At 38.8% G+C, this 14,167-nt stretch overlaps 1 pseudogene; it reads left to right on the forward strand.

Moving 5' to 3' along the window:
* Positions 1-867: 867 nt before the first annotated feature.
* LOC118847164 lies at positions 868-12,080 on the forward strand (annotated as a pseudogene).
* Positions 12,081-14,167: the final 2,087 nt, after the last annotated feature.

Genomic DNA, 14,167 nt, shown 5'->3' on the forward strand with positions numbered 1-14,167 from the left:
GCCCCTCTCTGCAGTTGCCCCTTTGTGGGATGACTGCCCTCCCTGGTTCCGGCTGGCATCACTGCTGCCCTCCTCCTTCCTTCTCTTCTTCAGCTTCCTAGTGATTAAGTATCAGCCTTCCTTGCTGTGTAACTACTACTCTTCTTGACACCACAATGGTCTTGGTTTCTTCCTTAATAAATTGGAGAAAAAAAATGAATGTCTATTTTTCTTTTTCTGCTGAAGAATTACACTCAGTTTTTTTGAGTACATGATTCTTGGTTGTAATCCCAGATCCTTTGCCCTCCAGAATATCATATTCCAAAATTTCTGATTTTTTAATGTAGAAGCTGTTAAATTTTGTGTTATCTAGACTGTGCTTCCATGGTACTTGAGTTGTTTCTTTCTGGTGGCTTGTAATGTTTTCTCCTTACTTGGGAACTATGGAATCTGGCTATCATATTCCTAGGAGTATTCATTTTGGCATCTTTTTCAGGAGATGTCACCATAGTAACTCCCTATGGTCAGAATTTTTTTCTATTGTTTATTTGTTTTCCCAGCATATTTTTTTGACTTAATTCTTTGTTAAAGTAGGGCTCTGCTTCCAGGGTGGAGGGCACACTACCCAGTTTCAGAGGTTTTGTGCAGCTGTTTTCAGAGATACTTCTAGGGACCTGTAAGTTTTCATTTTTTCCAAAGTGGTATGATTGAAGGGGAGATATTTACTACTCTTCTGGCTTGTGCTCTGGTCTGTGAGTGACAACAGGTACTCTTTTATGCCCTGGAACTGTGAGGAAGGCCCCTCTCCACTGTGGTGACAAGCTCTTCAGTGCTAGTGCTCCTCCTCTCCCTGGGACTGGCACCCAGAACTAGGATTTGGATTTGAATATGGGTAAAGCAACAGAGTCCTGCTGTGGTAATAGCAAAAAGACCCCTGTAATCTCCTTCTGACCAGTTGTTTGACCACTGTACTCACTGCGTGCTGACAGCTGCAGGAAGATGCTACTGCCACTGCTGCCACCACTGCTGAATCAGTGACTCCCAAGGCCTGCTCCTGGTTTGCTGGTTTCAATTTTCTCCCTTGACCGTGTCCCTTTTCAAAAGTGTTTGCATTTGATTACCTCCTCCCCTTATCTGCCCTCCCTTCTATTGTCCCCCCCTTTTTATTCCCTTCCCCCTATTTTTATGTGGGGTAAGATCCCCAATTGAGTGTGTATGTTATTCCCTCCTCAAGTCAAATCTGATGAGAACAAGATTCACTCCTTCCCTTTCACCTGCCCCCTCTTCCCTTCCAACAGAACTATTTTTTCTTGACACTTTTATGTGAGATAATTTACCCCATTCTATCTCTCCCTTTCTCCTTCTCTCAATATATTCCTCCCTCATCCCTTAATTTAATTTTATTTTTTTCAGATATCATCCTTTCATATTCAACTCACCCTGTGCCCTCTCTCTATGTATATGTATATTCCCTTCAACTACCCTAATACTGAGAGAGGTCTCATGAATTACAAACATCATCTTTCCATGTGGGAATATAGGCAAAACAGTTCCACTATAGTAAGTCCCTTGTGATTTGTCTTTCTTGTTTACCTTTTCATGCTTCTCTTGATTCTTGCGTTTGAAAGAAATTTTCTATTCAGCTCTGGTCTTTTCACTGAGAAAGCTTAAAAGTCCTCTATTTTATTGAAAATCCACATTTTGCCTTGGAGCATGATACTCAGTTTTTTTAAAGTTTTTTTTATTTAATATTTTTAGTTTTCAGCATTGATTTTCACAAGAGTTTGAATTACAAATTTTCTCCCAATTTCTACCCTCCCCCCCCACTCCAAGATGGCATATATTCTGGTTGCCCTGCTCCCCAGTCAGCCCTCCCTTCTGTCACCCCACACCCCTCCCATTCCCTTTTCCCTTCCTTTCTTGTAGGGCAAGATAAATTTCTATGCCCCATTGCCTGTGTATCTTATTTTCTAGTTGCATGCAAAACCTTATTTTTTTCTTTTTGAACATCTGTTCTTAAAACTTTGAGTTCCAAATTCTCTCCCCTATTCCCTTCCCACCCACTCTCCCTAAGAAGTCAAGCAAGTCAACATGGGCCACATGTGTATCATTATGTGTAACCTTCCACAATACTCATGTGAAAGACTAACTATATTTTGCTTCTTCCTAACCTATCCCCCTTGATTGAATTTTCTCCCTTGACCCTGTCCCTTTGTGAAAGTGTTTGTTTTTGATTACCTCCACCCCCATCTGCCCTCCCTTCTATCATTCCCCCTTTTTTTATCTTCTTCCTCCTTCTTTCCTGTGGGGTAAGATACCCAATTGAGTATGTATGGTATTCCCTCCTCAGGTCAAATCTGATGAGAGCAAGATTCACTCATTCCCCCTCACCTGCCTTCTCTTCTCTTCCTACAGAACTGCTTTTTCTTGCCACTTTTATGCGAGATAATTTACCCCATTCTATCTCTCCCTATATATTCTTCTCTCATCCCTTAATTTGATTTTACTTCTTTTAGATATCTTCCCTTCATCTTCAACTCACCCTGTGCCCACTCTCTCTCTCTCTCTCTCTCTATATATATATATATATATATACATGTACATATATACATACATACACACTCACATATACATATATACATAAAGATATATGTATATATAGATAGATAAATAGATAGATAGATAGATATGCATATTCCCTTCAGCAACCCTAATACTGAGGTCTCATGAATCATACACATCATCTTTCAATGTAGGAATGTAAACAAAAGAGTTCAACTTTAGTAAGTCCCTTGCGATTTCTTTTTCTTGTTCTTTTTCTTGATTACCTTTTCATGCTTCTCTTGATTCTTGTGTTTGAAAGTGAAATTTTCTATTCAGCTCTGGTCTTTTCACTGAGAAAGCTTGAAAGTCCTCTATTTTATTGAAAATCCATATTTTGCCTTGGAGCATGATACTCAGTTTTTCTGGGTAGGTGATTCTTGGTTTTAATCCTAGCTCCATTGACCTCTGGAATATCGTATTCCAAGCCCTTTGATCCCTTAATATAGAAGCTGCTAGATCTTGTGTTATCCTGATTGTGTTTCCACAGTACTCAAATTTTTTCTTTCTGGCTGCTTACAATATTTTCTCTTTGATCTGGGAGCTCTGGAATTTGGTGACAATATTCCTAGGAGTTCTCTTTTGGGGATGTTTTCCAAGAGGCAATCGGTGGATTCTTTCAATTTCTATTTTGCCCTGTGGCTCTAGAATATCAGGGAAATTTTCCTTGATAATTTCATGAAAAATGATGTCTGGGCTCTTTTTTTTTTTATCATGGTTTTCAAGTAGTATAATAACTTTTAAATTATCTCTCCCAGATCTATTTTCCAGATCAGTGGTTTTTCCAAGGAGATATTTCACATTGTCTTCCATTTTTTCATTCCTGTGGTTCTGTTTTATAATATCTTCATTTCTCATAAATTCACTAGCTTTCACTTGCTCCAATCTAATTTTTAAGGTAGTATTTTCTTCAGTGGTCTTTTGGACCTCCTTTTCCATTTGGCTAATTCTGCCTTTCAAGGCATTCTTCTCTTCATTGGCTTTTGGAGCTCTTTTGCTATTTGAGTTAGTCTATTTTTTTTTGGCAGGGCAATTGGGGTTAAGTGACTTGCCCAAGGTCACACAGCTAGTAAATGTGTCAATCGTCTGAGGCCAGATTTGAACTCAGGTCCTCCTGACTCCAGGGCCAGTGCTCTACTCACTGTGCCACGTAGCTGCCCCTTAGTCCATTTTTTAAGGTTTTATTTTCTTCAGTATTTTTGGGTCTCCTTTAGCAAGTCATTGACTTGTTTTTCATGATTTTCTTGTATCACTCTCATTTCTCTTCCCAATTTTTCCTCTACTTCTCTTACTGGCTTTTCCAAATCCTTTTTGAGCTCTTCCATGGCCTGAGACCAGTTCATGTTTTCCTTGGAGGCTTTTGACGTAGGCTCTTTGAGTCTATTGACTTATTCTGGCTATATATTTTGATCTTCTTTGTCACCAAAAAGATTCCAAAGTCTGAGTCTGAATCTGAGTCCATTTTCACTGTCTGTTCATGTTCCCAGCCAATTATTTGACCCTTAAGCTTTTTGTCAGTGTATGACTGCTTGTAGAGTAGAGAGTACTTTTTCCCAAGCTTTGGGGGCTGTGCTCCTGTTTCCAGAGCTACATCTACACAGCAAGCTCTGCCACACCAGCACTCCTCCTCTCCCAAGAACTGCCAACCCAGACTGCGACCCAGATCCAAGCAGGCTCTGCATTCCTGCTCTGATCTGCTACTTAATTCCTCCTACAGGGTGGGCCTGGCCAGAAGCAACCACAGCTGGAGCTCTGGAAGCTGTTCCAGAGCTGCACCACTTCCACACCCATGGGGCTGGGGCCGACTGCACAATCCTTTCACTCTGATCCAGCAGTTTTTCCCACTAACCTGTTCTGTTGTCCTTGGCGTTTGTGGGTTGAGAAGTCTAGTAACTGCCATAGCTCACTGATTCAGGGTGCTACAGCCTGTTCCACCTGGTCTCCCATCCGGTTGGTCCTGGTGCAGCCCACGTTGGGCTGCGCTTTGCTCTGCTCCCAGCTCTGTGTGATAGACCCTTCCCAGTGCCAATCCAGGCTTTCCTGAGCAGGAGCCCTGCTTTCCTCTTCTATTTTGTGGGTTCTGCAGTTCTAGAATTTGTTCAGAGCCATTTTTTTTAATGCAATTTATTTATTTAACATATTTGGTTTTCAGCATTGATTTTCACAACAGTTTGGACCACAAATTTTCTCCCCATTTCTGCCCTCCCCCCCCACTCCAAGATGGCGTATATTCTGGTTGCCCTGTTCCCCAGTCAGCCCTCCCCTCCATCACCCCCCTCCCCTCTCATCCCCCCCTCCCCTCCTTTCTTGTAGGGCAAGACAAACCTCTACGCCCCATTGCCTGTGTATCCCACTTTTTAGTTGCATACAAAAAGTTTTTTTGTTTTTGAACATCTGATTTTAAAACATTGAGTTCCAAATTCCCTTCCCTCTTCCCTTCCCACCCACCCTCCCCAAGAAGTCGAGCAACTCAACCTAGGCCACACATGCATCACTATGCATAACCCTTCCACAACACTCATGTTGTGAAAGGCCAACCACACCCCGCTCCCTCCCAACCCATCCCGCCCTACTGAACTTTCTTCCTTGACCCCGTCCCCCCTCCAAAGCCCTTGTCCTGATTACCTCCACCCCCATCCGCCCTCCACTCCATAATCCCCCTGCCTTTTATTTTTTTTTTATCTTCCTCCCTCTTCTTTCCTGTGGGGTAAGATACCCAACTGAGTATGTATGGTATTCCCCCTCAGGCCAAATCTGATGAGAGCAAGGTTCACTCATTCCCCCCTCACCTGCCCACTCCCCTCCTCTCCTAGAACTGCTTCCTCTTGCCACCTTTATGGGAGATAATCCACCCCATTCTATCTCTCCCTATCTCCCTCCCTCAGTAAGTTACTCTCTCATCCCTTAATTTCATCCTATTTCTTTTAGCTATCTTCCCTTCATCCTCAACTCACCCTGTGTCTGCTCTCTCTCTTTTACATATATATATATATACACATACATACACATACATACATATACACATAGATACATGCATACATACACATTCACTTATATATATACACAAACATATATATATGCATATATATATATATATGCATATTCCCTTCAACTACCCCAATACTGAGGTCTCATGAATCACACTCATCATCTTTCCATGTAGGAATGTAAACAAAACAGTTCAACTTTAGTAAGTCCCTTGCAATTTCCGTTTCTTGATTACCTTTTCATGCTTCTCTTGATTCTTGTGTTTGAAAGTCAAATTTTCTATTCAGTTCTGGTCTTTTCACTGAGAAAGCTTGAAAGTCCTCCATTTTATTGAAAGTCCATATTTTGCCTTGGAACATGATACTTAGTTTTGCTGGGTAGGTGATTCTAGGTTTTAATCCTAGCTCCATTGACCTCCGGAATATCGCATTCCAAGCCCTTCGATCTCTTAATGTAGAAGCTGCCAGATCTTGGGTTATTCTGATTGGGTTTCCACAATATTCAAATTGTTTCTTTCTGGCTGCTTGCAGTATTTTCTCCTTGATCTGGGAGCTCTGGAATTTGGCAACAATATTCCTAGGAGATTTCTTTTTGGGATCTATTTGCGGAGGCGATCGATGGATTCTTTCAATTTCTATTTTGCCCTGTGGCTCTAGAATATCAGGGCAGTTCTCCTTGATAATTTCCTGAAAGATGGTATCTAGGCTCTTTTTTTGATCATGGCTTTCAGGTAGTCCAATAATTTTTAAATTATCTCTCCTGGATCTATTTTCCAGGTCAGTGGTTTTTCCAAGGAGATATTTCACATTGTCTTCCATTTTTTCATTCCTCTGGTTCTGTTTTATAATATCCTGATTTCTCATAAAGTCACTAGCTTCCACTTGCTCCAATCTAATTTTTAAAGTAGTATTTTCTTCAGTGGTCTTTTGGACCTCCTTTTCCATTTGGCTAATTCTGCCTTTCAAGGAATTCTTCTCCTCATTGGCTTTTTGGAGCTCTTTTGCCATTTGAGTTAGTCTATTTTGTAAGGTGTTGTTTTCTTCAGTGTATTTTTCAGTATTTTTTTGGGTCTCCTTTAGCAAGTCATTGACTTGTTTTTCATGGTTTTCTCGCATCCTTCTTATTTCTCTTCCCAATTTTTCCTCTACTTCTCTAACTTGCTTTTCCAAATCCTTTTTGAGTTCTTCTATGGTCTGGGGCCAGTTCATGTTTTTCTTGGAGGCTTTGGTTGTAGGCTCTATGACTTTGCTGTCTTCTTTAGGCTGTATGTTTTGGTCTTCTTTGTCACCAAAGAAAGAATCCAAAGTCTGAGACTGAATCTGGGCGCGTTTTCGCGTCCTGGCCATATTCCCAACCAACTAACTTGACCCTTCAGTTTTTCAGTGGGGTATGACTGCTTGTAGATTACAGAGTTCTATGTTCTACGTTTGGGGGGGAGGTGCCAGCTCTGTCAGAGCCGCACTCCTCCTTCCCCAAGGACCCCCAGTCCAGACTGGGCTCAGATCTTCGGCAGGCTGTGCACCCCTGCTGTGATCCGCCACTTAATTCCCCCCACCAGGTGGGCCTGGAGCCGGAAGTAACAACAGCTGTAGCTGCCCCACCTCCGCTGCCCCAGGGGCTGGAAGCCGAACCGCGAACTCCTTCCACTCCCGCAGCTTTTCCCACTAACCTTCTCCGCAGTCTTTGGTGTTTGTGGGTCGAGGGGTCTGGTAACTGCTCACGTATTCAGGGCGCTAGGGCCCCCTCCGCCCGGCTTCTGGACTGGATCGTCCACGCCGCTCAGGCTGGGCTCTGCTCCACTCCGTTCCCAGCTCCCAGCTCCCAGCTCCCAGCTCCGTGTGGAATAGAGCTCACCCAGAGACTATCCGGGCTGTCCTGGGCTGGAGCCCTGCTTCCCTCTGCTGTTCTGTGGGTTCTGCCGGTCTAGAATTGGTTCAGAGCCATTTTTATAGGTTTTTGGAGGAACTCGGGTACGGAGCTCACTCTAGTCTGTGCTTACCAGCCGCCATCTTGGCTCCGCCCCTCCAGAGCCATTTTTTATAGGTGTTTGGAGGGACCTGGGGGAGAGCTTAAGCAAGTCCCTGCTTTCCAGCCACCATCTTGGTTCCCAAATCGCTTGTTTTATTTCTTAAGTTCAGAAGAAAAAATCAATATTTTTTTTTTATGAATGATACACTGGGAGAAGAGGGAAGAGGGATAGAATGGAGCAAATTATCTCACATAAAAGAGGCACAAAAGCACTTTTACAGTGGATAGGAGAATGCAGGGTTAGTGGACAATAGTACCTTATTCTCATAGGAACTGGTTCAAAAATGGAATCATATGTGCAATCAGTTTTGTATCAAAATCTAACTTATCTTAGAGGAAATTAGGAGAGGAAGACGATAAGAGAAGTGGTGGGACTGATAGAAGGAAGGGCAGATTGTAGGAGGTAGTGGTGAGAAGTAAAACACTTTTAAGAAAGGAAAGAGTAAAAGGAGAGAGAAAGACAGATAAATAATGGAAAATAGTATAAAGGGAAAATACAATTAGTACTCATAACTGTGAAAAAATTTTACAGTATATTTCTCTGATAAAGGCATTCTTTGTCATTTGTATAAAGAACTAAGTCATATTCATAAAAATTCAAGTCATTCACCAATTTCCAAATGATCAGAAGTATAAATAGCAGTTTTCATATGAAAAAATCAAAGTTATCTATAGCCATATTTAAAAGAAAAAGATTTAAATCACTTTTTATAGGAGAAATGCAAATTAAAGCAACTCTGAATTATCTTCCCACATGTATCAAATTAGCTAATGTGAGAAAAAAAGGAAAATGATAAATGTTGGAGGGACTGTGGGAAAATTGGTAAACTAAAGCAGTATTGGTGGAGTTAAAATAATCCAAACATTATGAAGAACAATTAGGAACTATCCCCAAAGGGGGAAAAAGTGTCATACCATTTCATCCAGCAATAACACTACTAGCTCCCAAAGACTACTACATATGCCAAAGATATGTTTGTGTGTGTATATACATATATATATACATATAATATATGTATATGTGTATATACATATATACACATATATATACACATATATACATGTGTTTGTGTGTGTATGTGTGTAAAAGAATGAACCTATATGTACAAAAATAGTCATATCCTAAAAGATCACACAATATTAATAATAATAATAAAATGATGAGAAGGAAGGAGAGAAGGAAGGAAGGAAGGAGAAAGAAAAGAAGAAAGCAAGGAGAAAAAAAGGAAGGAAAATTATTTTCTATTTGTTCATTGAAAAGTATACTTTTTTGAAAAGTCATTCATGTGTGAGTGGATGTGTGCATATCTTGCTTTTTATGTCTGTCTTTAATTTTGGGTGAATTGGCAGATGATTATTCAAGGTTCTCTAGTGTGTGATATTCCACTCTTTTGGTTCCAGTCTGTGACTCAAGAAAGCAAATGAGTGGGGGAAGAGTGACTCTACCAGTATCACTAAAGAAGACCTGAAACTGAAAGTAGGAAAACTATTGAACTAATAAATACAATTAAGAGCTTATTTTATGGGGAAAAACAATTAAATAGATAAACTTTTGTTAATTTGATGTAAAAAAAAAGTACCAAAAAATGATGGGTGAGTTCACCACCAATGAATAGTAAAATAAAGCAATAATTAGGAGCTATTTTGCCCAACAATATGCCAATAAATCAGATGATCTAAGTGAAATGGATGAATGTTTACAAAAATATCAGTTGCCCAGATTAAAAGAAGAGGAAATAAAATACTTAAGTAACTCCATTTTAGAAAAAGGAATTGCACAAGTTGTCAATGAACTACATGAGAAAAAATTTCCAGGGACAGATGTGTTTATGAGTGAATTTTACCAAACATTCAAAGAATAAATAATTTCAATACTTTATGAAAATAGGGAAAATAGGCAAAGAAGGAGTTCTGCCAAACTCTTTTCATGACACAAATATGGTGTTGATACCACAACCAGGAAGAGCCAAAACAGAGAAAGAAAATTATAGATCAATTTCCCTAAAAACATCGATGCAAAAATTTTAAATTAGATATTAGCAAAGAGATTACAGCAATTTATCATGAGAATGATTTACTAGGACCAGGTGTGGTTTATACAAGGAATGCAGGGCTGGTTCAATAATATGAAAACTATTAGCAGAATTGACCATATCAATAACAAAACCAACAGAAATCATATGATTATTTCAATAGATGCAGAAAAAACTTTTGACAAAGTACAGCACACATTCCTATTAAAAACACTAGAGAAAAAAGTATTCCTATTAATTTTTTTAAATCTAAAAATTCATGTGATTATTCCTGTTAAAAACACTAGGAATAAATGCTTTACTTAAAATGATAAGAAGTATCTGTCTAAAATCATCAGCAAGCATTATCTGTAATGGGGATAAACTAGAAGCCTTTCCAGTAAGATCAGGGGTGAAATAAGAATGCCCATTATCAGCATTAGTATTCAATATTGTACTAGAAATGTTAGCTTTAGTAATAAGAAAAGAAAAAGAAATTGAAGGAATTAGATTACACGATGAGGAAACAAAACTATCCTTCTTGCGGATGATATGGTAGTATACTTAGGGAATCCTAGAGAATCAGCTAAAAATCTACTTGTAATAATTAACAATTTTAGCAAAGTTACAGGATATAAAATAAACCTACATAAATCATTGCCATTTCTATATATTACTAACAAAGACCAGCAGCAAGAGTTAGAAAGAGAAATTCTATTTAAAGTAACTATAGACAATATAAAATATTTTACACGTATAAAGTCAGATCTAAATAATTAGGAAAATTATTGCTCATGGGTAGGCCAAGCTAATGTAATAAAAATGATAATTCTACCTAAAGTAATTTACTTATTCAATGCCATACCAATCAAACTACCAAAATATTTTATATAACCAGAAAAAAAAATAATAACAAAATTCATCTGGAAGAACAAAAGGTCAGAATATCAAGGGAATTAATGAAAAGAAATGCAAGGGAAGATGGCCTAGTCATATTAGATCTAAAACTTGAATTATAAAGTAGCAATCCTCAAAACTACTTATTACTGGCTAAGAAATAGAGTGAAGGATCAGTGGAATAGGTTAGGTACACAAGACACAGTCGTCAATAACTATAGTAATCTACTGTTTGATAAACTAAAAAACTGCATCTTCTGGGATAAGAACTCACTAATTGACAAAAACTGCTAGGAAAACTGGAAAATAGTAGACACCAACGTTTTACACTGTATACCAAGATAAGGTCAAAATGGGTACATGATTTAGGCATAAATGGTGATACTATATGCAAATTAGGAGAGCAAGGAATAGTTTAACTGTTAGATCTATGGAGAAGGGAAGAATTTATAACCAAAGAAGAGATAGAGAACATGATGAAATGCAAAATTTATAATTTTTGTTGCATTAAATTAAAAAGGTTTTGAACAAAGCCAATGCAACCAAGATTAGAAAGGAAGCAGAAGCTGGGAAACAATTTTATAGTTAGTATCTCTGATAAAGGCCTCATTTCTAGTCAAATTTATAAGAGGAGAAGCCATTCCTCAATTATGTGAATGCAGATCAAAGCATACAATTTTCTCTTTTTTTTCTTTCTTGTGGTTTTTCCCTTTTTTCCTTATTCTTCTTTCACAACATGACTAATGTGTAACTATGTTTAATATCATTTTACATGTAAAACCTATATTAATTGCTTGCTATCTTTGGAAGGGGGGAGAAGAGGTAGGGAGAAAAAACTTTGGAACTCAAAATATTATAAAAGTAAATGCTGAAAACCATCTTTGCTTTTTTTTTTTTCCCGGCTTGTGACCAGCAAGCAGCTGTGAGCAGCAAAGTCTCTCATGACACACTCTATGAAGCTGTGTGGGAGGCCCTGCATGGAACCCCGCACAAACGAAGAAAGTTTTTGGAGATTGTAGAGCTGCAGATCAGTCTGAAGAACTACAGTCCCCAAAAGGACAAACATTTCTCTGGTACTGCCAGGCTCAAATCCCTGACCTAAATTTTCTGTGTGTGTACTATGCTGGGAGAGCAGCAGCACTGCGATGAAGCCAAGGCTGTAGAAATCCCCCACATGGACATCGAGGCCATGAAGAAGTTAAATAAGAACAAGAAACTGGTCAAGAAGCTGGCTAAAAAGTATGATGCCTTTTTGGTCTCTTAGTCTTGATCAAGCAAAACCCTCAAATCCTGGGTCCTGGTCTGAACAAAGCCAGCAACATTCCATCTCTGCTCTCCCACAATGAGAATATGGTGGCAAAGGTTGAAGAGGTTAAATCTACTATCAAGTTCCAGATGAAGAAGGTGCTGTGTCTGGCAGTAGCTGTTGGCCATGTGAAGATGACAGATGATGAGCTTTTCTACAACATCCATTTGGCTGTCAATTTCCTGGTTTCTCTGCTGAAGAAAAACTGGCAAAATGTGAGGGCATTGTATATCAAGAACATCATGGGCAAGCCCCAGCATCTGTATTAAATCAACATGGTGTTAATAAATGGTGGAAGCTGCTAATGAATTAATAAATGGCAGAAGCTGCTAATTTGCATGTAAGTAGAAAAAAATAAGATACTATTAAGTGAGGGGGGTGGAAAGCGAAGCTAAGATTCATATTTGTACATGTAATTAACACCTGAACACTAAGCCTATAAAAGCAAAATAGGTCAATTGCTTCTAATTTCATTTATTTTATTTTTGTAGAGTCAATAGCTCTTATATATGAAAAATCTAGATATCTACTCTATATTGTTCTTTTGTGATGTCCACTACCTTTAATTTCCACAAACTTGCTAGAGGACTAAGAATGAATAGTATTAATATCTAGGGACCTCTATATTTCCAAACTGCATAACCCCACACCTTTCTATGTTTTCTTCCCCTGTTTCTTGTGCTATTGTTACTCTGCGACACACTCTTTTGAGTTCTTCTGTGTCTCAGCAGCAAGATGATTCAATAAATAGAGCATTGGGCTTGGAGTCAGGAAGACCTGCATTCAAATTCTGCCTCAGGCATTTACTGACTATTTAATCCTGGGCAAATCATTTATTCTCTGTCTGCTTTAGTTTTCACAAATGTAAAACGGCCATAATAATAGTTACTACCCTGCAAGGCTGTTGTGAGTATCAAATGAGACGATATTTGTATAGTGCTTAGCGCGGTGCCAGGCACAAAGTAGGCACTTAAAAATGTGTATTTTTTTCTTTATATATGTATATCAGTATATTTATGTATGTATATATCTATATATGTATATATACACACACATACATATATGTTTCCATGTATATTGAATACACAATGTATCTAATTTATGTATATACTATGTATATTTATGTACACATTAGACTTTCCCAATGGTAAAGTTCTTCTTTCAAATATTTATAGTAATTTACCTGTCCAAAGGGTGCATTATCAGTCTGAGTCAGCAATCCATCAGCATAGTCTGTACAACTAGTTTCTCCTAAAATTGTTGCTCTTCAGTTTCCATGTTTCCTGCTTGAAACTCAGGGCTGCCTTTGGCCACAGTTGCAGTATGAATTGGTATTGATCACTTTGAAGACCTCATCAAATTCAGACGGCAATTTAAAGTGATGTTTTGTTGTGTTTTTTTTTGTTTTTTTAAGCGGCATGGAAAAGGCAAAAAGCCATTTGAGGGATAAAAACTTTTATAATGGAGGCTGGAGTTTTTCTAGAAAATGATTACAGAAAATAATAAATGAATTGATAGCTAATGGCTTTATAATTAAATTTGTGTATACTATATACCCATGTTTTCTTTTCCCAAGAGGCAATTGCAGTCAGTTCTTTCTTGTAGTTCATATTTAAAGGTGGAATGACTGTAGAGAAGCAAAGACATTGTTTTGTACCTCAAAATAAAGAGAAAAGACACAAAACACTGAGTGATGGAGCATCATAAGTTTCATGAAAACCATGACAAAAATGAGGAATCAGGCTGTAATCTGTGTGCTTAACACATTAGTTATGGGCTGAATTTTTTACTTACATTTGAGGGCAAGCGTGGAGTAGTAATCCCTTTTGGATCATTGCCTTTCTGTGGCAGAGGGGCTTGAATAGCTCAATGATACAATGAGCTGTGCTGGCAGGGTTACCCAGAGCAGACAGGTCCTAGTGGAAAGTTCTGACAAAGGATGATCCCCTGCAGAAGGAAATGACAAACTGCTCCAGTACCTTTGCTAAGAAAACCACATTGACAGTGACTTGAAGTACTATATCCCATGGGGTAACAAAGAGTCGGACACAACGGAATGACAATAAGGGAGTAGGGGGAAAAGAAAAAGATCATGATTCTTTTCATGGTGACAAAATGGACGAGTCTTGAGGCTTTGGGCAAGTCACTTGGGTTATTCAGAATTCAACCACCAGTAGTGCCAATGCCATATCCACAGTGGCTGCGGCTGCTATGAATATGCCAGTGTAGTTCTGAATCACAAAATATAACAGACTCTCTTCATAGAAGGCAGAACCAAAACATATGTTCCAACACCAGAAAGCCAAATCCATCATAGCAACAAAGAATCTATACACATCATCAATGCAGGGGGCAC

Source organism: Trichosurus vulpecula, chromosome 4 (assembly GCF_011100635.1).
Source record: "Trichosurus vulpecula isolate mTriVul1 chromosome 4, mTriVul1.pri, whole genome shotgun sequence".
Taxonomy (NCBI): Eukaryota; Metazoa; Chordata; class Mammalia; order Diprotodontia; family Phalangeridae; genus Trichosurus; species Trichosurus vulpecula.